This window comes from Kogia breviceps, chromosome 2 (genome assembly GCF_026419965.1).
Source record: "Kogia breviceps isolate mKogBre1 chromosome 2, mKogBre1 haplotype 1, whole genome shotgun sequence".
Lineage (NCBI taxonomy): Eukaryota > Metazoa > Chordata > Mammalia > Artiodactyla > Physeteridae > Kogia > Kogia breviceps.
In genome coordinates this window covers 2,243,993-2,260,194 of record NC_081311.1, presented here as the reverse complement: position 1 = coordinate 2,260,194, position 16,202 = coordinate 2,243,993, and the positions used below count along the sequence as shown (strand labels likewise).

Below are 16,202 nucleotides of genomic sequence, written 5' to 3'. Positions count from 1 at the left end.
GAGAGAATATTCCCATATGGTTCACCACCACTTTCTCGGTCAGCCTTGTCGTCGTTTGTTCACACAGCAAGAGTTTAACCAGATCCTGTTTTTATGCACTCGAGGCGAGACTTGTTCCAAGCTCGGGAGACTCACGCTCTCCAGCAGGACGAGTGTTCGGTGAGCCTAGCGAGAGCCGTCAGCGCGCGGTGGTTCAGCAATTTCTGCGTGTGCCCGGCAGCGGGGCTGCTCCCAGGTCTCGAGGGATGACCCTTTCTTGGAGGAGTTACATCTGTGCGTGTATCGCTGTGAAGGGGTGGTTCCCGCGGGTGTGTTCCGTGAGTGGAAGGGCCCGGGATGAGGTGCAGACCAGCGCTGGGTCCAGAAATAGGCTCAGATGCCTCCAGTCACCATTCAGACCCCAGGAGGGGACGGTCCAGTCTGAGATGCGGGTGCCACCTTGGTTGGTGGCTGCGTGGGCGCCGATGCCACGTTGGCTTGTGTGTGACTCCGCCTCCCATCGCCGTGGGCTCTTGGAGCCCACGGGCCCCAGGAGTGTCGGGGACACATGGTATTTCAGGGTATCGGCAGTGTAGAGCGTGGGCCGGACCTGTGAGCAATCAGCGCTGACGGCCACAGTCGAATCCGAGCTCTGCCCCTCGAGCGGGGCTCCGTCTTATTTCCCTGCCTCAGTTTCCTCAACCGTAAGATGGGGATGTCAGTGACACCTGTCTCATGGATTTTTCAGGAGGATTAGTTGTGATAAATTACACAAAGCACTTAGAGCACGTGCCCACTGCCCAGTAAGTGCTCCAGGGACTGAGCTATTGTCGTCCTTTCTATTCTGTTATTGAAAATCATCATCTTCGATACAGATGTGCTCTCTGGGGACCTCATTTCTGTATATGGAAGCAGCTGTATTTCTCTTTTACTATTCTTTTCTTGACGTAGGTCGTAACCAGAACACGCAGTAAGTATAGCCACCGAAATTTAACTAGAAGCTGCAGTACCCGGTTAGCTGACTCCGGATAATTAAGCTTTGGGATCATCTCACGAGGCCGTTCAGATGCAGAGCCGCTCCTCACTGTTAAAATCCTCACAAATGCCTGAGCACGGTTACGGCCCAGTAACAGTAACGCCTGGAACTCCCAGCACGAGCTTCCAGCGGCTTTGATTATGGGAAGTGCCCGGGGGTCCGCGTGACCCGTCTGCTCAGACCAAGGAGGCAAGAGCTGGACTCTGACCACGTCCCTCTGGGAAGCCTTTTCTCTCATGAGCCGACGTCACAGCCACCCATCATCACTCTCGCCATGAAGTCAGAGGCGCTGTCTGACCTCTGTTGACAAGCGGTGACTTCAGGCCCAAGAAATGTACCAGCCACTTTGAGCCAGGAAATAATTTTGATTCCAGGCCTGCCCGGTTCCCCAGAGCAGGTGTTCCAGGGGGACCCTGACGTGTGAATTTCCGGGAGGAATCTTGGTCTGTGGGGTCAGCTGGGTGCCCAGGCCAGGCGGGCTTTAGACCCTGCTTTGGCCTTCGCTCTTTCCTAAGGGGTGTCAGGACAAGGAAGCTTACTGACAGCTCTGTGTGTGCGTGTGTGAGTTAGGTCATCGACTGGCTGCTCAAAACCAGTGACGAATGGGAAAAATAGAATCTTTCATTGCAGTTCCCTCCACTGGACACCCAGCCTTGAAAGCTGAATGTCATCTTTCTCACATTGTAAGCGGGGCCACCTGGGCAGGGGCAAAGGTGGCCCCAGCTGAGCCCTGCACCTGTGGCCCCGCTGCCACGTCTCTCCTGCCCGAGTCCCAGAAAAGCCCCACCTCTCCTGCCCTCTGGTCTAACTAGACGTCAGGCGGGTGGTTCGCTGGTACCTTCTGACCTGTGATTCACTCTCGGGTCTTAGCTGCTCAGCAGCCCAAAGCCATCTTGACTGGTTGGGGTTTGAGCTGCTGTCGCAGGTTGTTTTGCAGAACAGTCGTTTGAGGACCTGGGTGTCTGGGGAAAGAGCGGGGGTCCTGGGATGCAACTGACTGGCTTGGCCTTGCTCTCCTGGCCAGCGTGGTTGGGATGGAGCCCTAAGTGGAGCCCCGGGCATCCCGGCCCTGGGGTGGCACGGGCAGACGCATCATCAGAGCCCAGGGCTCCCGGGCCCTCCCACCACACACAAGCTGTATTTCAAAGTCCGGCCCTGGGATATGTCGGTCCTGGCGCCTAGTGGTAGAGCTTCCTGCCTGGTGCCCCGCTGGTTTGGGAGCTGGGAAGAGCGGTGGACCCCTGCCGTGTGTCTTGGAGACATCGCGGGTGTCGGGCCAGCCGGCTCCTGGAGGAAGACAGATGCACCCTCAAACTGCGTGATTTCAGAGGAGTCTTAAGGAAAGGATAACTTAAAGGTGGGCGGAGTGCAGGGATGGAGCAGTGAGTGCCCCTGGGGTGGGGCTGTGAGGTCGGTCAGCAGGAGGGGGGGGTGGAACAGACCGGAAGGGGAGAGAACCAACGTGGATGGAAATGCCAGCGGGGGCGGGGGCTTGGAGCAGCTTCGGCCTCACCAGAGGAAGCATTTAGCCCCAGAGCGTCCTGCAGGGAGAGAGCAGAGCCGAGGAGAGGGAGTGAATACCCCAACCTCGCTCTCCTCCCTCCCTCCCTCCTGTCTCCTGACAGGGCTGCCAGTGGCTGATCCCCGCTGGGTGGGGTCACGGAGCCTGGAGAAGCAGCAGGTGTTGACCTGCTCTGCAGAGTCTGCAGGAGAGGATGGGAGTGGGTCTGGAGGATGGAAGCCGCTCTGCTGATGGTGGCGGTGGCGGGGGGGGGTTGGTCCTGAGCTTGCTGCACTTTCTCTGGGTCCGACGGCCCTGTGCTCTTGCCGCCTTTGGGAGACAGGTTTGAGGTGTGTCAGCCTCTCGGGCGAGTCCCAGTAGCTATGCGCGGGCTGCGCCAGCTGGGGACTCCGGTGTGAGCCTCGGGACCCCGCGTGCGGGTCACAGGAGCCCGCTGGGCGGGCAGGAGGAGCCCGGCGCCGCTGGACACTCACAATTGAGCTGAGTCCACTCCTGGGTCTTGTGCACCAGGTGAGCAGTCACAGAAACGGCAGGGTTGCCCCAGGGTGTTTCCAGAAGCTGGGTTTATAAGTGGCCACATATCGATGAGATCTGTGAGAAAGAAGCTGCCAGGTGGGCCCAGCGAGGCGGAGGCCTGGCTCAGACCCAGAGGCGGTGCCCGGGAGGCGTCCGGTAGGGACAGTGCAGCGGGGCTGGCTGCAAGCTGGCTGCAAGGCCACGCTGAGGGCGGGGCCCCCGTCCACGGCCAGGCGTCGGAACGGGGAAGGCCCAGGCTGACGGGTCCACGCGGGCCTCTGGAAGAGGAGCCAGGTCCAGGAGCCGCAGGGGTAGCTCGTTTGCAGGGCTGAGCCCGCGAGCTGGAAATTGCAGGTGGTCTGACTGGGGTTGCGGCTCACTGGCTCTGGGCTGCCTGTCAAGGACCAGGTGTGGCCTTCCAGGTGCCCTGGTATCTGGTGTGTGTAGGGGTCTCACCCGACCTGGTGTCACCCTCGACGCTGACCGAGCACTGACGTTTTCGATGCTGTGTGGTCTGCCAAGGGCTTGGTCAGTGCTTTCAAGGGTATTTACATCCAGGAGGGAAGATTAGATGCATTTATTCATATTCACAGGAGAAGCCAAAACAGGGGAGTTTCGAACATGGGCTGAAAAGCAGTTGCGGGGTAGGGGGCATTGGTGGCGGTGAGGGGGTGGCATTCGCGCTGTTGCCTGGAAGGACAGGAGGGAGGTAATGCGATTCTTTTTATTTTAAAATATACGTACAAAGCAGCGTATAAAAACGTACGTGCCCAGTGTATAAGTTTCCTGGGGCTGCTGAAACAAATGACTACAAACTTAGAACAACAGAAATTTGTTCTCTCACGGTCTGGAGGCCAGAAGCCTGAAATCCAGGTGCTGGCAGGCTGAGCTCTCCGTCCGAGGCTCCGGGGGAGGGTCCTTCCTGTCTCTCCTAGGTTCTGGGGGCTCCAGGCGTCCCTGGGCCTGGGGCCCCATCACCCCATCTCATAAGGACACTTGTCCCTGGATTTAGGGCCCACCTGGTTAATCCAGGATCGTCTCATCTTGAGATCCTTAATTTATTTACATCTGCAAAGACCCCCTTTCCAAATTAGGTCACATTCCCAGGTACCAGGTGTTAGAAGGTGGACATACTTTTTTGTGGGGGTGGGTTACTCTTCAACCCACTACACCCAGTTTAAAAAAGGATGAAATGAAGAGCAGCAGGGGCAAATCAGAATATTCTGGAACCTTGTAAGTTCTCAGTGTGGGGTAGGCAACCGTTCCAGTTTGCCCAAGACTGCTCTGGTTTTAGCGCTGCAATTCTCGAATCTTGGGAAACTTCTCAGTCCCCGGAAAATGGAGCAGTTGGTCCTCTTGCAGCCATGAGTCCAAGCTGATTACCTTTCGCTGCCTCTCTGCAGCTCCCCACCTGCCAGACACTGTCCTGAAATTTAGCTTCATCCCTTGCTGTTCCTTATGGCTGGGCCGCCTCGATGTGTGCTGCTAAACAGTATTTCATTTAGGTTTCTCTCTTCTTGAAGTTAAAAAAGTAAGCATACCATCTGGAGGTTGGTTGGTTTGTCTCTTCGCTTGACATTGTGATGTTGAGGCTGCCTGTGTCCATGCCTAAGACTAGTCTGTTTTCACGGCTGTGTAATAGTCCCTCCTGTGTACACCACACTTTATTTTCCCACTTGTAGTTGGTAGGTGGACATTTGGCTTGTTTCAGCCCTTGTAAACTCTGAATGGCTCTGCTCCCACATTCTGCTGGTTTCTGGACAGCTGTTCCTCAAGGATGTACACTGAGGGCTGTTTTATGGTTGGAGCCTTGGTAAGTACGTGTGCAATTTATCAGGTGGTGCCACGCTTCCTGAAAAGTGGGTGCAGCTGTGTGCACTCTCCCTGCAGGAATCAGAGCTCCTGTGGTCTGCATCCTCTCCACCCCTGGAGTCGCCAACTCTCTTCCACCTCTTCTCCAAAGGCAGAGTATTTTAAATACTTTTCAGGTCATACTAAGTTTTGATATCTGGTCAAGAATTTCCCCCCTACCCCTGGCAACCGTTATCCTTTATCAGGAGTGTTTTGCATTTATTCTTCCACATACAACTTAGAAAAATCCTTCAAGTTCTATATTATGGACAAACTTGTTGGGATTTTGGGTGGACTCAGATCAAATTTGTAGATCAATTTGAGGAGAGGTGAACATTTTGGGGACCTCGACGTTTTCTAAGGCCGTGGTTTGCGTCTCCACTTCCCTAGGTCTTTTTCACTTCTTTTCAATAAAGTTTTATAATTTTTCCCACAAGAGATGTGAATATTTGGTTGTATTTATTCTCAGATACGTTGTAGCTTTGTTGCTATTATAAGCGACATCGTGGAGGTCCTAAGATGTGTCCAAAGATTACTTGCTTCTTCTCCCTTCAGGACCTGGGGTTCCATCCCCCCCTCCCTTGAGCGTGGGCTGGATTTACTTATTTGCTTCCAATGAGTAGATTCAAGTTGAAGTGATGATGGCAATGCCAGGGGGTGAGCTGTCTTGTTGTGGCAGGAGGAGAAGGAACCCCAGGTTCCCCGCTCCGTCTTCACCGCTGGGACCACTCCTCCTGACTGTGGGCTGGAGATGGTTTTCAGGATCCCCACTGAGCATCCACTGATGCCTCCTTAGCTGAGGTGCGGAGTGTGGGAGCTCCTCATCACGTCTCCCCATGTGGTCCCCACGACAGGACCACAGAGGGTTGGGGAAAAGCAGAGGATGGGAGAGCAGTCTGGAGGAGGGTGGCCTTAATACCTCTGGATGCTGGCGAAAGTCCTGACTCTGTCCTGGGTCTCCTCTGACCCACCCGGCAGGGAGGGGGGGTTACTGCCCAGGGCGGGTGGAAGTTGGTCCCCATTCGGCCTTTGCTGGCTTGGGTGGGGATTGACCACGGTTTTTCCTGTGCTTGGAGAAGGGCTGTTATTGTCTGACCGTTTTCTACCTTTTTATTTTTTTTTAATGAAATATCATTGATTTGCAATGTTGTGTTAGTTTCAGGTGTACAGCACAGTGATTCAGTTATATGTACATATATATTACATGTATACTTTTTCAGATTCTTTTCCATTACGGGTTATTACAAGATAAAGAATGTATTTCCCTGTGCTCTACAGTAGGTCCTAGTTGTTTACCTATTTTATACATAGTCGTGTGTATCTGTTAATCCCAGACTCCTAATTTATGCCTCCCCGCTTCTCTCCCGTTTGGTAATCGCAGGTTTGTTTTCTGTCTTGATGGGGCCTCGAGCCTGGAGAGCAGCTTTGGGCGGGGCTTCTCATCGCCTCCGGTGGTGTTTGCAGGAGGCTGGCTTGCTCGGCTTTGAATCGGATGCTTGCGCCCGCCCAGCCCTGCTGCCCTTCAGCTCCCGGGGCCCTGCCACTGCCTTCTCTGCACCTTCGGAATCTCCTTACCTGGCCTCACACATCGTGGCCAGGTCTGTAGTCACACTTAGCAGGAGGGCTTGTAAACTTTCTCCGTCTTTCTGGATGTGGAGATCAGTGAGTGTTTCATTTTCATCTTCGTATTTTTCACTTCTAGGAATTCTATTTTTTCATCTCTGCTCTTTGCTTCTTTCTCTTGTATTTCTTTAAAATATTGATCGTAACAAGCTTTTGCCCGCCTGCTTCTGTCGCTTTTGCTACTTCCCGCTCATGGCGATTTATCTCCTTATGTGGAAGACGAGCCGCTCTTCTCCCTTGACTTTGTGGCATTCTTTGGGAGGTGTGTTGAGATTGAGTTCCTCCAGAGAGGTTCCATATTTACCTCTTCCTCTTGTCTGGGGCATTGCCACTAGGTACCAACTTAATTTAAATGTCCTGCTCGAAAGGTTTTTGGATTAATAACAGAGGTGATTCAGACAGCAGACTGCAAGGGGACTGGCTTGTGGTTTTCAGGAAGTTTTTCTCCTTCCCCCGTGTAAGGGCTGAGACAAGCACCTTCCCTTGCTGCCTTCTGCATGGGGGCGGGGTGCGTAATTCTTGCTTATACTTAAGGTGGACGCAACCTCTGGAACCCTATATTTACCTGAGAAGCTCCCTCGTGATTCTCTGGTGGTCCTTGGGTTTCCTGTTCAGCCAACACGTTAAACTAACACAGATCCATGCACCACTTTAATGTTTCCAAGACGAGGGCCATTCGAGCATCCATCCTGCCACGCTGCTGCAAACAGCATGGCAGTGTGGGACTCCAGGTGGCGGGCTGTCAGAGGCAGGCTTCGCAGGCAGAGGGGTGTCTTGCCAGAGGCCTGGAGGGGGCACCTCAGGGCAGCTGGACGGTCTCCTTGGCATTGTGCTGGGATAAGAGCCTGAGACAAGCTGGGAAAGGCCTTGGAGACCAGGCTGGGAAGTCTGGAGACTTTTCACAGGAACGGAGGACCCAGTGAGATGATCTTTGTAAGACAAGAGGAGGACCTGGTGGGTGAGGGTTGGGTAGGTGTAAATGGGGAAATGCAGAGGATGGAAAAAAGATCTGAGAGGGAGCAGGCAAGGTGCTAAAATCGGGAATGGAAGGAAAGACCACGTAGGAGGTATTAAGCAGACACAGGAATGACAGAACTTAGCAGATGGTTACACATGTGGGCGAGGTGTTGGTGAATCAGAGGCGCGGCCCCGAGAGTCTGGCGCGGCGCCTGGGGATGGGTAGCATCTTACAGGAAAAGGAAAACTGGGAGGAGACCTCGCCTAGGAATGAGATGAGAGGCCTCCTTTCGGGACTGGTGATTTATGAAAATGGCGGAACACCCCCACTGGGGTTTAACTAAGTCGATGCGGGATGTTTGGTGAGGACCAGGGGGCTGGACCGAGAGGGAATCCCATCCCTGTGAAGCTGGTGACAGGGTGACCTCGTCTCCAGGGGGAGCATCCTCCTCAGCGAATGTGCAGTGAGACCCACAGACGCCTCCTTCACCTCTGTGAGCGGGGCCGGGTGTGAGGTCAGCGGAGGACGAGGCTCTGGCCATCCCCTCCTCTCTGCCCACATCTGCCTTCGTGGGAGGGCACTGCTGGCTGATGTTCTGTTTCTCCTCTGTCTCATATTCCAGGCAGCTTGTTTATGTCAATTCCTGCCTGCCTGAGATTTGCCAGCCCTGAGGAATCTAGAAGTGGGGCCCCCCTGCACTTTCTTGGTCGGACCTTTTGGGTCCAGCGTCTTTTGTGTTGTTTTTGGCTTTCCTCTGTCCCCACCATGAGACCCAAGTCCTTTTTCTCCCTTTGCAAGACATCGGGAAGCCAGAGGCCAGGTGAGGCAGGACGTGGGTTGCATCCTCAGGAATGGGGCCCGGTCATCCGTGTGATGGGCGTGTGGTGTGGGGAAGGGGAGAGCTCGGAGCAGGGCCAGGCACACGCTTCCCTCGGAGCCGCGACTGGAGCCTGCCCAGCTCGTCTCACCGATGGACAGATGACCAGAGTCCATCTGTACGAGGGGCAACACCTAGAGACGGTTCGTAAAGCATATATGATCTCACTGGGACCTCACCTCTTCTGTGATTCCAGCCAATGCAGCTCTGAAGGTCTGCATGGGCTGGTCCAGCAGGGCCACGCGGGCACCCGCTCCCCACCTGGCCACCCGGGTGATGCGTGTCCAGTTACGGCCTCAACAGCTGCCGGGGCCCAGGCTGCCCTGCTGCAGCGAGAGCCCCATTTCACAGGCGATGGCCCGCTCGCTATCTTGCTGTGATTACGAGAGGGTGAGTGCCAGGGAAACATTTCCACTCAGGATTTGGGGTAACATCTCACCGTAATGCATCATTTCTGAAGTCCTTGATGAAATAGACTCTCAGGTCTCCCCGAAATGGAAAAATTACTTGGACCCTGTGGCAAAAACAGCCTTTTCTGTCTGAAACAGAACCTCAAGATGGAGCCTTTTCCTTCACGTTGTGGAGTCTTGCCCTCCCAGGGGGAGAGGAGAGAGTATGTGTCAAGTTCCGTATTTTCTCATCTGGCGCTAATTTCGTGCTCAGAAGTGTTTATTTCGGGGGCGAATGAGCGAATTCCCAGTGGGAGCCGCTGGACCCAAGGGACCGTCTCCTCTCTGTCTGTCGTTCCCGTGCTGTCCTGTTCTTTCTAATTCCGCCACCATCCGAGATGCGCTGTTACAGGTCAACCGAGACACACTAACATCTTCAAAGTTTATTTGCACAAACATTGGTTCAAATCGGGTAGCAGCAAACTGGAGGTGATTGGAGTGCTTTCCCCGAACAGGTGTGGGAGCGGTTTCCCCAGAGAAGATGCAGAAGCAAAGCAAGGAAGCCACCTGATTGGCCACAGCTCGGCAGCCGCCTCAGGTGGGGAAGGCCCGCCCGCTGGCTGTGGTTGGACCGTATATAGACTCGGACGCGTAAGAGAGGAGGTTTGTTATAGAAACCGACTTCCTCTGTTATGGAGGCCAAGAAGCCCCACGACCTGCTGTCTGCAGACTGGAGGCCCAGGAGAGCTGGGGATGTAGCTCCGTCCGAGTCTGGGAGCCGATGGCGTGAGGTCTAGTCCAAGTCCAAAGGCCAGAGAATCAGGGGCTCTGAGGTCCAGGCTCCCAGGGCAGGAGAAGAGGGGCGTGTCAGCTCGAGTGCAAGCGCACGTTTGCCGTCCTCCGTCTTTTTGTTCTATTCAGGCCCTCAGTGGACTGGAGGAGACCCGTCGCGTGGGTGACTGTGGTGGTCTTCACGCACTCTGAATTAAACGCTAACCTCTTCCAGAAGCGCCTTCCCAGGCGCATCCACCAGCCGTGCTTACCAGCTACCAGGTCATCAGCCCTCAGCCCCAGCCCAGTCAAGGTTGCACAGAAACTTGACCGTCACATGTGGGAACCTCCTTAGCCGTGTATTTCAAACGGGGTCACCAGTCAAAATGCAGAGCCCCAGGCCCCACCTGGACGCCCCGGAATCAGGACTGTGGGAGGAGGAGGGGTCTCCCCAGCACTCGGGTGATTCTCTCGCACGCTGGAGGTTCCTGTGTCTCAGAAGCGCTGCTGGCCGAGAGTCTCGTGCTCCGGACAGCGAGGGGCCGAAGCCGGGCACCGCACTGAGCGCGGCGGGGTCCCAGGCGGTCCTCCCGGCTGAGCCACATCCAGAGGTACTGAGCACTCTCAGAGGGGGACTTCGGTACCCACTGGGTGCCAACGCCGCCTGCGGGGCTCTGGAAAGCTACTGATGCCTGGGCTCCAGCCCGGAGGGTCGGGATGTGTGGATCTGGGGAGGTCAGGCATGCTGATCTGTAAGACCTTTCCCCGCGCTGTTCATGGGTGGCCGGTGTTGAGAACCACACGTCTCTGAGTCAGGTTTTGGGGCCCATCGCTGGGTAAAGGTGGAGGCAGGTGGTGTGCTCGGTGTAACAGTGCTCACCGACCTCACAAGAGTCACTGCCGTTTGGGGTGCCGGTGGGACTGTATTCCCGGTCCCCTTGAAATCAGCCTTGGCCATGTGACCAGTTCTGGCCAATGGGTTGGCAGAAGTGATGTCACTTCCGGGTCGAGGATGCAGGTGCCAGTGAGAAGGACCCTGCACGGAGCGTGAGTAGGGGACGCCTTGCTGCCTGCGGTGGCCACGGCCTTCAGCCTGTTCATCTCTGGGTCAGAGCCTAGCTTCTCTTGACAGGCACGCAGGGCTTCATCAGCAAGTCCTAAAACTAACGATGGTTCTGCATCAGAAATGCCTTCTTCATTACCTCCGTAGACTAAGTACACCGTGTGTTCTTTTTCTAGCCTTTCCTCCTGTTTTGTTTCTAAAATGTCACCCATTGATGGATAAAGCCAGTCTTCTGATGCTTAAATGCCTGGCCTTGCCTTGTCAACTCAGCGCCTGTAAAACGCATTCGGTTCACGGAACTTGGTTATTCAGTTTGTCCCTAGGAAACAAGTGTTATGTCAGGCAAAAGAATCCAAACTGATTAGAGCAGATGGTGGTCTTTTCTCAGGGAGAAAAAACGCCTCCAGAAAATTGATTGATCCTTGAATGTATGTGTGCTGGAACTCTGTTCTCTTGACTTTTACCAAGGGAAATCTCAAGTTAGGGAGAAAGAAAAAAATACACCACTTACTTTAAAATGCATTTTTTGCCAGGGGAAAATCTGGCAGCCGTGATAGCTGTGCTGCTTTTTGTAAGAATTTTTTCAGTGTATAATACATTAGACTTACCAAAAGCTTCCTGCCAAGGCGAGTCTGCAGTAAGAAATGATGATTCTTACTTTATTTAATTCTTGACTGGAGTGATGGCCAGGCTGAAGGGAGGGAGTGGAGAGTGTTAGGAAAAGAGAAAAGAATTTATTGAGTTCACGTGTCCTGACATTTGCATTTTGTGAAATTTCTGTTCATGCTTCAGGGAAAAATAATTTTAAAATACTAGTAGGACTGGTGGCGCAGTGGTTAAGAATCACCTGCCAGTGCAGGGGACAAGGGTTCGAGCCCTGGTCCGGGAAGATCCCACGTGCCGCAGAGCAACTAAGCCCGTGCGCCACGACTGCTGAGCATGCGCTCTAGACCCTGCGAGCCACAACTACTGAGCCCGCGAGCCACAACTACTGAAGCCCACGTGCCTAGAGCCCGTGCTCCGCAATGAGAGAAGCCACCACAGTGAGAAGCCCGTACACCGCAACGAAGAGTGGCCCCTGCTCGCCGCAACTAGAGAAAGCCCGCGCACAGCAACGAAGACCCAACGCATCCAAAATATAAATAAATAAATAAATGTTCCTTTAAAATAAAATAAAATACTAGTAAAAGTAAGCAGCCTTTACAAAAACTCAATACATATTTAAACGTTAGGTTTTTTTAAAGCTCTGAATTGCTATTTGGGATTGAATTATTGTATGGCTCTTTTTCAAAAGCCAAAATTCCCTTGACAAGGGGCAATTTGCTTTTTCTGACATATTTTATATGAAGTTCACGTGTAGATACCGAAACCTCTGAGAATATAAGAGGAGCGAATGTTGACAATGACTTGTGCTTTCTTTGGTCCAGTTGGAGGCGCGTGGGGAATGCGCTAGCTGGTATTCTAGAGATGCTGCCACAACAGATGTGCAGGACCTCTCATCCCTTAGGCTTGCATATTAACTGCCCCAGCCCAGCAGGTGCTTTCATCCTTGGGAAAGCTCAGAAGCAGAGAGAGCTGTTTCTGGAGAGCTCCCTGGGAGGATGCCCATGAGGGCACAGAGTAGCGTCTAGGAAGGGGTATGAAAGGTGTGCTTTCACCTTTACCTTTACCTGGGGCACTGGCCTTCCTGGGAGCAGGTTTGGGCGGTGGAGAAGTGCTTTCCCACTGGGGAAGGAGCCGAGCCCCCATCCGTGAAGGCTTTTGCCCACGGTTCTCCTCCCTCCCCCACTCAGTAACACAATGGAATATTACTCAGCCGTAAAAACGAATGAAATAAGGCCATTTGCAGCAACATGGATGGACCTAGAGATTATCACACTAAGTGAAGTCAGCCAAACAGAGAAGGACAAATACCACGTGATATCACTTATTTGTGGAATCTGAAAAATAGTACAAATAAACCTATTTACAAAACAGAAACAGAGTCACAGACATAGAAAACCAATTTTTCCCCCCCTTACCAAGGGGGGATGGGGGGATTAATTGGGATTATGGGATTAACAGAGGCACACAAGTATACGTAAAATAGATAAACAACGAGGGTTTACTGTATTGCACAGGGAACTGTATTCAGTATCTTGAACTGAAGTACCATAAACTAAAATGGAATGAACAAAAAAAGAATATAGATATATACATATGTACGTGTATAACCGAATCGCTTTGCTGTACACCTGAAACTCACACAGTATTATAAATCAACTATGGTTCAATTTAAAAAAAAAATTTCACGGGCTCGCCTACCTGAAGCTGCTGCCACACTTTTTTTTCCCGCATCGTTTGTTTTATTCAAGGGCTTGTGACTGGCACCTATCCCCAACTCAGCCCCTCCGTGCTCTACAAAAGCAGCCAAATGTGAAAACAGGCCGCCCTCCCAGTGGCCTGTGGGACTGTGGCTTGACTCCCAGGCTACAGGCCTTGGAAAGCAGGGAAGGAGGTGGGCGGTCCAGTTCAAAGGGATAAATACCGGTGAGGTGGGTAGGGGCCTGGAGGGTCCTAAGGGAAGGAGAGGAGCGTGATGTCAGACGGGGGAGGCAGGGGCATACAGAGGGGGTGGTCTCTGCAGACCACGGCCCGTTGGGTATCTTTCAGCAAATCTGGGAGCTCGGCTCGGCAGGTGCCCGTGGGGTGGCACCGGGGCTACGGAACCAGCTTTTTTACAGGCCTGCGGCCTCTGCTTTCTCTTCCTTGGTGAGCAGACTTCCAAGATGTAAGCGGAAAACCTCGCAGCCCCTCTTGCTCTGGAGTCAAGCCCTGGTCTGTGCTTGGCCCCGGGAGAAGGGCAGGAGCTCTGTTGGCTGCCCTGGTGCCCGCTGCCCCCTTTGTCCACACTCACGCGGCAGCTCCCTCGAGGGCTGGCCCAACAGGGATCCGCCTGTGGGCTGCAAAGCAGCGGAAACTCATTGCCCTCTGACCATACTGGGCAAAATCCCTTCGAAGGGCCTTCCCGCAATGGAACGCGGTGATGAGAACGAACTGTGGAAGGTGGCCCGTTTTGTCTTCTGGTCGCCGTTCTCTCAAACTGCCTTTAATTGCGTTGGTCATATCGTTCTCAAGCATTGGAGGATGAAAAGCGCACCAGGGTTTGCTAACGTCAAGGCTTCTATGTCGATTATTTCCATTTTCAGTCCTAATGCCGCGTTGACTCTTGTATTTGAACAGCAGCACGCCTTTCTGCTGTCGGCCGAGGGCGGCCCGTGACAGCTGGAGAAGGCTCTGACCCACTGTAGACAGAGCTGCGCTGGAACCATTAACAATTCAAATAGTAGGGCTCCCTCAAACCCCACACTTCCATGTGCATTCGGAACAACTCTGGGTGTTGTGTACAAAAGCAGACGCCAGGACTGGGATGTGATTCCCCCGCCGCGGTCACGTAGCTGCCGCAGGGTCGGGGCTATGAGATCGGGGCGGTTTCGCGGGCATCCACAGGACAGAGCAGGAATCCAGACGCCAGAGGTCCGCCGGCCCCGGGCCCTGGCGGGCTCTGCATCCTTCCTGATCGGGGGCTCCTTTGTGTGTTGTGAACAGTGCTGTGCGTGGTGGGGGTCCAGGACTCGGCGGGTCTCCATCCCAGGTCCCCGGCCCACGGGTCCCACTCAAGAGGCAGTTGCTGTGCAATCCCCCCCCCCCCCCCGCTGCCCCAGGAGCCGGGGTGGCCGGAAGTGGTCAAGGTGGTCGGCCATTTGTGTTTTGCGTATGTGGACTCATTTCCCAATTATTCATTTTGGTACAAATGTTGGACTGGACTCAGAATCAATTGATGACATTTGGGGGAAAATCTGAACTGGGGATTTTGAGGCGGCCGCGATGTCGTTTTCCCCGTTCACTGGTTTGCGCTTCTTCTTGGGACCTTTTGCCTGTCCTGGCTCAGAGGCGGGGCCCTGGGGCTCCAGTGTACTGGGCGCTTGTGTTCACGGCGGGAGGAGGTGTGGGGAGTCTACCTGGCTGGAACTGCCATGGGGAAGGGAACCAGCAGACGTCCGTCAGGGCACAGTGGTGACCGCTCTCTGGCCGAGGAGGGACAGCCTCACCAGATGTTGCGTAGTCTCTGGGCTCTCTCCGTCCTTCCTGGTAACACACGTGAAAGGGACAGTCTGCTAGCCCTGCCCCCAAGGGCGTGCGGTGTTGTAACTGGGGGAGGGGTGTGTGTGGCACCTTCCCCCTGGGGGAACAGCATTGGAGTTAAACTCGGGTAAATAGGGTTTTACTGCTCTTTAGCAGTGTAACGATTGAACTCTTCAAGTGTAATTTCTAGAATTTAGAGTTTCAGTGTATTTAGAAAAGGATCCCTCTTATTAGCATGCGTTTGTACTGCTCCGGTCAGAGGCTGCTCATCACACACCTCTCTTCCCATGTTCTGCTCTTTCCCTCTGGCAAGTTCGAGTCCTGTAACCACAGGCTGCCATTTCCCTACCACTCCAGGGTCCGTGGTTCTTCAAAAGATGTTTAACTGTTTCCCAGTCAACCCATATAGTGCAGTGGTTTAGAGGGGAGACTCTGGGGTCAGATTCTGCTGGTTCACTTCCACCCCTTTCCAGTCCTGACATACGGCCTTGGCAGGCTTTCCTCTGGGCTTCATATTTATGACTCGTCAAGTGAGGTTACAACAGTACAACAGTACCTCCCAACTCAAAGCCTCACTGTGAGGCTTAAGCGAAGCAACACGCGCAAAATACTCAGGCCCGTGGCCAACATAGCAAGAACTTAATAAAAAATCCTGAATATGATTGAGTCCAAAGTCCCCCATCATACATATTGACAATTGAAAACTCAAAAAAACTGGAAATGCACCAAGCAACAATTGAGATGATTGCTACCACGTTTCCATACCCGGTGGTGGTGGCAGATGAGAGCTTGGACCGACCACTAAGAACAGCTAGAAGAGATGGAAAAGGAATCTGAAAATTCCATTTGAAAGCACTTTCAGAACTGTCAGGTTCCAGAGGAGGAGAGAGATGCAGAAAGACGAGCCTGAGATTTGGGGCAGGTTTGACCCTGGGGGTGTCTGCAGCATCTGAATGTGGGGTCTCAGCGGCCGGGAAGCCGAGCAAGTTTTCAGCAGGTTCTGGGGGATGGGAAGCCAAAACTTAAAGTCAGATTTGACAGTGAAAAGATACAATTGTGATCTTTAGGACAAGCACAAAAAGAGTTGTACAAGAGTATGAAACTATGAGGCTAATAGAGATAACAAAGGGAAGAATGAAAATATCTAATGAATCTAAAAGATGGCACAAAAGGGATACAGAAAGAATCAGGACAGATAGAAAAAGCAAATAATAGGACTGTGCATTCATTCCAAATAGATCTGCAGCCCCTTGGCTTTGGGTTGGGACCTCAAAAGTTTATAACTCAAGCAAAAGGATAAACCAGAAACAGAGGAGCCCGCACAGACTAGCTTTAAACCACCTCAGTCTCTGATTGGATTACAGATGAACTATGATTACCACCTAAAAGAAGAAGAAAAGGACATACTCTCCAAAGGAAAAGACATCATTAAAATCCTCAAGTGATCTCTGCTACTTTTTCATATGCAAAATTTTACATTTCTTAAAAACAC

At 53.1% G+C, this 16,202-nt stretch overlaps 1 long non-coding RNA gene across 1 annotated transcript in view; it reads left to right on the top strand.

Annotated features, from left to right (window-relative positions):
- LOC136793471 (uncharacterized) overlaps positions 1-16,202 on the top strand; it is a 466,580-nt gene that overhangs the window by 239,576 nt on the left and 210,802 nt on the right. The gene's annotated exons all lie outside the window — the stretch shown is intronic.